The sequence below is a fragment of the Brassica oleracea genome, chromosome C2, assembly GCF_000695525.1.
Source record: "Brassica oleracea var. oleracea cultivar TO1000 chromosome C2, BOL, whole genome shotgun sequence".
NCBI classification, from domain to species: Eukaryota; Viridiplantae; Streptophyta; class Magnoliopsida; order Brassicales; family Brassicaceae; genus Brassica; species Brassica oleracea.
In genome coordinates this window covers 37,901,765-37,912,119 of record NC_027749.1, presented here as the reverse complement: position 1 = coordinate 37,912,119, position 10,355 = coordinate 37,901,765, and the positions used below count along the sequence as shown (strand labels likewise).

The window sequence follows — 10,355 nt, the reverse complement described above, 5'->3', positions numbered from 1 at the left end:
CATTTATATATTTTGTTTGAAAAGTAAAACAAAATAACATGTAAATGAAACTGAAAATTGGAACATAAGAAACCTCCTTATAAATTGTAATAATGTTGAATAATAGATGACTTTCCTTACATATGGAATAGCTTATATTTGTACGAAGCCATTGATCAATGCAGCAGAAATAGAAGTATGGCTGCAAGTAAGAGAGCATAGATAGGTTCCATTGTTGTAATTTCCGAAGCATACCGTGCATGTATTGTTTTTTCATATGTAATTGGAGGCCTATTAGTTCCCTCCAGATTGGTGATGATAAGGTCGACGTCAAGTCTTGCAGTCGCTTTTGGTTGTAGTCTGTGATAGTAAGAGTAACTTGAAGATCATCAACTATGTTATAGTCTTCAGCTGTTAGTAATTTCCATCATGTAGTGGGCTGTCTCTTGAATAAGTAGGGTTGAGTTAGGGTGTTCTGTTTCATTGTATGTTAACATGAATTCCATGTCCTCAGTTGTTGAGTCATTAAAATTATATTGATGGTCGGTAATAGATGATTGCTGGAAATCAATAATAAATTGTCGTGTGTTGGGCATGTGAATGTTGACTTAGAGTGTGCGAAGGAGATTTGCTCATGAAGGCCTTGTTTGGTGTGCGAACTCATAAAAAAAGAAGTGATTTATTATTCATCTTTAGTTATTTGTGTGAGTTCAAAATTGAAAGCAACATAAGGTGATATTAGTTATGTCTTATAGATGGTTTATTCAAGTTTTCTATCTTCTTGACTTCTTGTAAAATCTTGTTTAAAGAACCATTTATTCAGAAGTATTTGTGTTTTTTGAGTCAATGGCTTGTGATGAATTGACTGTTTGTTTACGCTAGATTGTTAATTTTTATCAAATTATCTATACAAATTTATATTTAGTGTGGATTTGTAAGAATCATATTATATATTCTTTATATTGATGTTGCATTTTATTAACAATATAACTATTATTTAAATTTTTTTCAGGATTTGTATGTTTTATTAAGCAACAATTTTTGTACTATTTATTTTAAAGTTTCCTTAGGGTGATTAGTTTTAAACCAATTGAATCAAATGATCAGGCTTTTACTAATTTAACTTATATTTGTTTAATCATTTTTTTTATTTTTTTCTGTAGACGTTGGGTGAATACGTACTGGGATGGTAGGAGTGTTATAATATAGTTCTTAGTTGGTTGATCAAAAAAAAGTTGGGGATTAGGGACACATGAGAATTGCTTGTAGATATATGAATTTTCAAAATATTATTTTCTGGTGCATTTGATATTGTTATATAGAATTTAGAGACTTGACATATAAAGGAATTTTGTGATTACATGTTTGATGGAACACCTCTGGTATATCTCCAGCTGTGCCTTACCTTCAGCAGAAGCCTCCTCCACATTTGATGGGTCAGTGAGATTCTTTTGTTGACGGTTTTTAATTTACACTTGTCCCGGGGGTTGACGGTCGTTCATATATTTTTCTTCTTTTATGTTGGTAAATAGTGAAAGAAGAAAAATATAATTGATGTGCGTAAGCAGTTGTTGTACTTTTTTGCCTTTGAAGGACATGAGAGTTGCATTCATGTATTAAATCCTTGATGTCGTATGAACTATGTATATTGTGAATCTATGTAAAAAAAAGAAACAAATAACCTTCAGTCCACAGACTATCCTTATGAATCACGTTAACACAAAAAATTATGAGATGAGTTCTCTTCTTATTTTGCCAAAACTATAAATAAAATAAAAATAGAAAAACTGCAAGAAGATGGCAAAATCAGCAGTTCCTCGGTAAAATCAAGAAAAGAATTACCGGGCCGCCTCAACTGGAAACAAAAGAGGCTCAGAGAAGATCAGCAACATTGCTTGGCAACTCCTCAACGATCACACTGTAAAACTCTCATCATCCGTTGTCATGAAATTAAACGCCACTCCCTTTCTCCCAAACCTCCCACTTCTTCCGGTACGGTGAAGGTAATTCTCCGGTTGTGTTGGGAGCTCAAAGTTAATCACCGAAGACACTTGCTGAACATCTATACCATGTGCAAGAAGATCAGTAGTTATAAGAACACGTGAATGTCCAGGAGCGAAACTCACGCATGATGATATCTCTCATGTTCTGATTCATATCTCCATGTGTAGCTGAAACCGTGTGGTCACGACTTCTCATTTTATAAGTTAACCAATTAACCTTACTGTAGAGATTATTCTTTAGGTTTACTTAGGTTCCAAGTTTACTTTAGACCTAGGACTAAACTGAAAGTAATGACACAATCAATTTAACGAGTTCCTCGCCCTCGGCACGGTACGTCTCGTGGAAGAACTCCTGCTCTCAAATTTCACTAGATCAAAGAGTTACTAACCACACCAAATCAGTGTGGATTAGGTTGGTTACAATAACATCACCTTAGCTTTTAGCTAGAGAATACAACAACTTAGTGTAAGAAGATAGACTTAAGCCTAAGCTATTTCTCCTTGTTGAAGTCTCTTTTCCCTTGCTCTGTATGATAGATCTCCTGTTGCTTGTAACCTTCTGTTGTTTCTTGTATCTGTCGTAACCTAATCACCATACTAACATTACCTTATATATGCTTCGTATGTGATCAGGTGGTACAAGCTTGGAGTGGGCCTGCGTTGACTTGGCCCAAGGAGGTATGCTTCTGCTGGCCCATTAGACTCTTCTGTGAAGCCCAAACTCTACAAATCTCCACCAGTTTGGCTTGAGCCCAACACTAGCCCATCTCGGTGAACTCTTGTGCCGACAGCCTCCTCTCTTTGTCTTTTGTGGTCGGGAAAGAATCGATCTTGACTCTCTCTCCTCTCTGCGTCTCTCTTCCTTGCGAACCTCCATCATCGAAATGATCTCGGCTCCGTTTCGTGAGAGATCTCCTTCAGCTCAGTCGTGACGAATTCACTCCGCCTCTCCTTTATCTCCAGGTACATCTAATCTCGTTGTTTGCTTTTGAGATTAGGATCATCTGTAAAGAAAGTTGAGAACTTTCTTGGATCTTTCACTGACGCTTAACTTCTTGCGTTCAGAGTATGTCTTCTCCGGCGATTCTACGCCTACTCCGACATGAGTCAAGCTCTGACTCAAACAACTCCATCTCCACGCTCCACCTCGCTTGTGAACCAAGGTATGTACTTATACATTTTCGTCCTCCTATGCATGTCTTTTATCTGCTCCAATCTAACCCTTGTTTCATTGCAGGGATCGATTTCAACTCGATGCAGAGTTCCTTCCTAGCGATCTTGACGAAACTCGATTTGAGTGACTCGCCTCAGCTCGGTGAGCTTTTGACACGCTTTCCTCTTTCCTTCAACTCAGCTTCTCACAGACCTTGTCTTGTACCACACTGGTGTAGGTCCCTGACACATATGGTTTGTAGCTAGTTGTAGGTGGTTGATGACACTTTCTGATTCCGTAGAACTTATTTTGGCACATCATGGTTGTTGAGTGCTCCTCGCTGTCAAGCCCGTGACTGCTTGACCTTTCCACGTTCCTCCACCTGAGTCGAGAACCCTTCTCGACCCTGTCTGTGCTCCAGGTATCTCCTATTACCCTTATCACGGTGTTCCTTATTACTGTTTGACTCCTATTACACATACTTACATACGTAACTGCTTGTGTTATGCGAGGGTGGAGTCAATTCGAATGGGATCACCTGGAGCCTTCTCCACCTTATTAGTGGACGTTCAAAAGCTAACAGCAAAGCTGGAACTTCTGACCAGGTACTGTCTTCGTTAGGAAATCAGCTGGGTTAACGTTAGTATGAATCTTGTTTAGGATGATGTCCCCTGATTCCACTAGGTCTCGAATGAAGTTGAACTTGGTAGCTATGTGCTTTGTCTTTTCGTGATTGACTGGGTTTCTTGCTAGAGCTTGTGCACTCTGAGAGTCGCAGTGTAGGTTAATACTTTGTCGTTTGAACCCCAACTCTGAGCATATTTCTTTTAGCCACATTGCTTCTTTAGCTGCTTCATTCATAGCCATGTACTCTGCTTCTGTGGTAGATAGAGCCACCACTGATTGTAGGCAAGATTTCTAAGAAATAGTGTTGCCTCCAAACTTAAATACATAGCCTGTAACTGAGCGTCTCCTGTCTATGTCTGTAGCATAATCTGAATCTGAATATCCTTCCACGTGCAAAGTAGAATGTTTCTTAAATGTTAGGTTAGACTTAGTCGCTCCCTTTAAGTACCTGAGAACCCACTAAACTGCTTTCCAGTGTTCTCTCCCTGGTTTACTCATGAAACGACATACACAACCCACTGCAAAACCTAGATCAGGTCTAGAGCCTACCATAGCGTACATAAGACTCCCCACAACACTAGCATACGAAACTCTCTCCATATGTGAAGCTTCTACTTTCCACTCATCATCCGTCAGACTCCTGAGTTTGAAATGTGACGCAGTAGGAGTAATCACTGGCTTAGCGTCCTGCATTCCAAACGTTCTTAGGACCTTTTCAGTGTAGTTACTCTGAGATAGGATCAGGGTTCCTTTCTCTCGGTCTCTTGTAATATCCATGCCCAAGATTCTTGAGGCTTTTCCCATATCCTTCATCTCAAATTCTCCACTCAGTTTTTCCTTAAGTTCTTTTATTACCTTTTTGTTTCCTGATGTGATTAACATGTCATCGACATAGAGAAGTAGATAGATAGCCTTCTCTGTTTGAACATCTCTCATGTAAACACACAGGTCTTTGCTGCAGCGCTCAAACAACTGATCCTTCATGAAACTGTTGAACCGATGATTCCATCTTCTTGGGGATTGTTTTAAGTCGTACAAAGACTTTCTCAACAAGCAAACTTTGTTCTCTGTTCCTGGCTTTATAAACCCCTCTGGCTGTTCCATTAGGATCCTCTCCTCTAGGCTTCCATGTAGAAAGGCAGTTTTAACATCCATCTGCTCTAGTTCTAGGTTTAGGTTCACTACAATGCTGAGCATAAGCCTGATGGAAACATGTTTCACAACTAGTGAGAAAATTTCGTTGTAGTCAACTCCTTCAGTCTGAGAATAACCTTTAGCAACTAGTCTGCCTTTGTGTCGTTTATCCTCAACTCTTGGGATTCCTGGCTTTATCTTGAATAGCCACCTGCATCCAACAAGCTTCGAATTTGCAGGCCTGTCAATGAGATCCCAGGTTCTATTCTTTCTATGTGACTCCATCTCTTCTTCAGCCGCATTCTTCCACAGCTTCCTTTGTGGGCTTCTCATTGCCTCAACATAGGACTTAGGTTCCTGAACTTCCAGATCAGCGATGACATTGAGGGTGTAGGCAACAAAATTTCCATCCTCATAACGTGATGGAGGCCTCACGTTCTGTCTCTTTTCTCTATCTCGAGCCAAAACATAGGTGTCTAGGGAGTCACCGCTTGCATTCTCACTTTCCCCTTCCTCAACATGTTCCTGGTTACTAGAACTTGTAGAACTGTCAGACGATGACTCAGATGATGAATCTTCTCCACCTTGATCAGGTGTATCTTCGAGTTCGGGAGAAGGGGAAGGACCCCTGATCAATTCATCACTGAATGATACTCGCTTCTTAGCTCGTTTCTCACGTTTATTGTCTTTCTCTTTTGCCACTTCTATGTTTTTCTTTTCTGTGGCAAGCGTGTGCTTGTAGAGCTCATCCTCATTAAAGACAACGTTTCTGCTTGTTCTGCACCTCCCTTCTTCCTCTATCCATACTCGATATCCTTTAGAGCCCATAGGATATCCTACAAACACTCCCTTGATGGCTCTAGGTCCAGTTTTTTCTTCTGTCACATGAACATATGCGGAACATCCAAACGTTCTGAGATGTCCCAAATCAGGTTTGAATCCTGACCAAACTTCCTCAGGTAGCTTAAACTCCAGCGTGGAGTTAGGTGACCTGTTAATCAAATAGATTGCAGTCGCTGTAGCTTCTGCCCAGAAGCTTTGGTCCAAGCCAGATTCGGCTAACATACATCTCACCTTATCCATAATAGTTCTGTTCATCCTCTCTGAAGCCCCATTCTGCTGTGGAGTGTAGGTGCAGGTTCTGTGCCTCTTAATCCCGGCTTTCTTGCAGTACTCATCAAACTATTTATTGCAGAACTCCAAACCATTGTCTGTTCTTAAACATTTAATCTTCTTCTCTGTCTTAGTCTCAACCTCAGCCTTCCATTCTCTGAACTTAGAAAATACCTCATCCTTAGTCTTCAAAAAATAGATCCAGACTTTCTTTGAAAAATCAGCAATAAAAGTAACAAAGTACTTATTTCCAGCAAGGCTGTCTGCTGTAGACGGAGAACCCCAAAGATCAGAGTGAATATACTCTAGAATTCCTTTAGTCACGTGCTTAGCCTTAGGAAAGCTTAGCTTATGTGACTTACCAATTATGCAATGCTCTCAGAAATCCAACTCCTTAACATCCTTGTCAGTTATAAATCCATTCTTGACAAGTGTAGACATATTCTTGAGACTCATATGACCGAGGCGTGAATGCCAAACATTAGTCATATTCCTTTCAGGTCTAGATAAATTTGCCTCTCCTCTCAAAACTGTTCCTTGAAGATAATATAGTCCTAAATGATATCTCCCTGAGAGAATCCTTTTATCGTCCTTGTAGAAGTTAACTCTTAGGTCCTTGCCTTCATACCAACAGCCTGCTGTTTCCAACATTCCATATGAAATCAGATTTCTGCTCATATCTGGCATGTATCTGACTCCTGTTAAGATAACCAGAGAACCATCTGGATTAAGAATTTTAATCTTTCCAATTCCTTGAACGTTGCTATGAGTGTTATTTGCCATTAACACTTTGCCTCCTTTGAATTCTTCCAAGTCAAATAGGAAGCTCTTGTCAGGAGTGATATGAAAAGAGCAGCCTGAGTCCATCACCCACTCATCTTTTGTATCCTGGGTGCTAACGCTTAGGATTAGAGGCTCTGTAGACTCTGCTACTACGTTGGCTGAGTCCTGCGGTTTGAAAGGTCTCTTCTCAGGGCACTCTCTCTCTTCCAATGGCCCTCTTTGCCACATATGAAATATCCTTTGTTGTTTTTGTTGTTCCTAGGGCGTGATTTAGATCTTCCATTCCGTCTTTTGGATCTTCCTTTGTAGGATTTTCCATTGCCCTTTCCAGATCGCTGGTCTGATCTTCCTCTATCAGCCACCATCAGACCTTCTCCACCTGACCTGGTATACTTACCGCTCTCAATCAGTTCTCTCTCTTTGGACCTGGCGGCCCCAGTGACCTCAGCTAGACTCAGAGTGTCTCTCCCATACTTGAGAGTCTCCTTGAGTTGATCATACTTGTTAGGTAGAGAACTTAGCAGTAGGATAGCTTGAACCTCCTCAGATACTTCAACTTGCAGGTTGTTTAAGTCTGCCACTAACTTTAGGAAGTCATCCACATTCTCATCAATGGATTTTGAATCTGCCATCTTGAAAGTGTAGAACCTGAGCTGTAGATAAATCCTGTTGGGTAGAGAAGTCTCTGTGTACAAGTTGTTTAGTGTACTCCACATTGCAGCAGCAGTTTCACAATGTTGGATTTTCCTCAAGACTTTGTTCCCAACGTTCAGCACAATCAGGTCCTTGGCTTTCTCAGATTTTTCGAATTTTACAGGGTCAATTGCAGGTGTGGGAGCAAAAAGTCCAGCTAGCCCCTTTCCCGTGTCCTTCATCGCTGACTCGGGTTCATCCTTTGGATCAGAATCATCCTTTAGAAGCGTCTCATCTGTGAGGATAGTTTTCAATCCAAGCACTCCAAAGTGAGCAAGCATTCTCACCTTCCAAAGGGCAAAATCCATCACCCTCGAATCGATCTATATCCACGTGTTCCTTAGACGACACCATCGAACAGGTATTGGATATATGTTTCTCTTTCTAAGCAACCTTTGAAAAACCTTGCGCTCTGATACCACTTGTAGAGATTATTCTTTAGGTTTACTTAGGTTCCAAGTTTACTTTAGACCTAGGACTAAACTGAAAGTAATGACACAATCAATTTAACGAGTTCCCGGCCCTCGGCACGGTACGTCTCGTGGGAGAACTCCTGCTCCCAAATTTCACTAGATTAAAGAGTTACTAACCACACCAAATCAGTGTGGATTAGGTTGGTTACAATAAGATCACCTCAGCTTTTAGCTAGAGAATACAACAACTTAGTGTAAGAAGATAGACTTAAGCCTAAGTTATTTCTCCTTGTTGAAGTCTCCTTTCCCTTGCTCTGTATGATAGATCTCCTGTTGCTTGTAACCTTCTGTTGTTTCTTGTATCTGTCGTAACCTAATCACCATACTAACATTACCTTATATATGCTTCGTATGTGATCAGGTGGTACAAGCTTGGAGTGGGCCTGCGTTGACTTGGCCCAAGGAGGTATGCTTCTGCTGGCCCATTAGACTCTTCTGCGAAGCCCAAACTCTACACTTACGCCTAGTGTTCACAAAGATGACACCCTGCGTGATGGCTAGTGTCTCGTAGATCGTATAGTGTCTCGAGCTTCCATTCTTCCTTGTCAACATTGACGTAAAACTGCTTGATACCTTCAAAAGTCAGCTCGTCACGCTTAACCAGAATCCTCACGGTTTTGTTCATGAACTTCCTTTTGATCTCAAGAGCTTCAGGTTGCATCGTCGCAGAGAAAACACCAACCTGAAACATGGAAGGAAGAAGCTGGAAGATGTCGTATATCTGATCCTTGAGATCACGAGAGATCATATCATCAGCTTCATCAAGAACAACCATTTTGATGGCGTCAGCACGGAGTGACTGTCTAACAGGACCAGATGTACCAACAACAACATGTACACCAGACTGGAGGATACGTTGATCCTCACGCACACCTGTTCCGCCAACATAGGCGTGGACTTTGACACCGAGGTAGTCACCAAGAGTGTAATCAAACTGTTGTAGAACACCAGAGCAGAAGATAGCGGTCTTGCCGGTTCCAGATTGAGCTTGCTGGATCCCCTTGCAGAATGGAATAACTCCTCTCTCCCTCTCTGCTGAATAGTAGAAGCCTTCTCAAAACCTGGCCACATGTTTTAAGATTATATGATAGATCACAGAAAAATACAAACTTTATGACAAAATTACAGAACATAATAAGTTAGTTTATGGAATGTGTTGTCAGAAGGATAATGTCTCACATACCGTAGGCATAAATCTCCCTCAGAAGATCAGACCTGAGTTCCATTGCATCAAAGGTATCACAGACTTCAGCATAAGTCGTGTTGAAGGTTTCCTCTCCTTCCTCACCGAGTCTGTAAAGTATCAAACAACTCAGTTGTCTCAGACAGTGATTAGGTTATAGACTGATTCAGAAAATTCCTGTTGGTATCAAACCTCAAAAGACAAAAGACGGACTTGGGCTGAGGTTTCAGCTGTGGTTGGACAGCGGCCGGCTTTCAAATCAGCAAGCAGGGTGAAGGAATTCACCATGGTTGGAGCTGATAAATAGCAGAGAAGATACTTGTAGTTTTCATAGATATGGCTGTGTTCATCGGAGGCGGTTTCATCGGGATGAATACGGCATTGATATGACCTAACTTGAGCTTCATCTGCTACAGCACACGGAACATGGGCATGTTACATTAACACGAAAAAGCCCAAATGAAAGAACACAGAGAAAACAGAAAAATTGATTTCGCTGAGTGTTTGATGCGGTCACGAAAAGCCCCACCCTCCGTGGCAGCAGGAGAACGGAGAAAAGTCTCCTTTATTGTTGTAGATTAGGGGCATTGCCTCCGCGCAAGTGCGGGGTTGTGGACAGAGTTCTTGTTTCATCTCAATATTTGTTAGAGTTATTGTAACTGTGCATTTTGCGTTTTGGGTTGATCATTGTTTTTCAAGTTTTTTATTGTTATAGGGTTAGAGTTGTGATGATGGACTGTGTATCCACTATTTTCCACTCATGAAGGACTAAACTGTGTTAGTAATGTGATTGATATAGTTCGTGGTGTTTCTTGTTGTGTCACTGAAATTTATTGTTTGTTTGTCTTTTTAATTTGTTACTTGTACTGTTAAGATTACATAAATTATATTAAGGTTGTTGATAGTACATTTTGTTTCTGGATTTTTTTTCTCCAGTTTAGTTGTGTATTAAATAATAATTTTTTATTCTTATTATGGTTGTTATATGTTTTTTTTATTTTTAAACTTGTTGCTTTTACCGGACCTTTAAAACAAATACATGAAGACTTGTAGAAATAACTATAAAATGAGTGACAATTAGTATTTGAGCCTTAAAACGAATATATGTGTTTCTCATAAGAAGACAATAGCATTGGTCTGTTGACATTGAACATGTAAGCAATTTTCATAAGACAAGAGGAGTGAGCAGGTGGAGATGTTGTTGCCGCCTTTGT

The 10,355-nt window shown here is 40.4% G+C and overlaps 1 pseudogene; it reads right to left on the bottom strand.

Annotated features, from left to right (window-relative positions):
• Positions 1 to 1,851: 1,851 nt before the first annotated feature.
• On the bottom strand, positions 1,852 to 9,429 carry LOC106324158 (annotated as a pseudogene).
• Between the last annotated feature and the right edge of the window lie 926 nt (positions 9,430 to 10,355).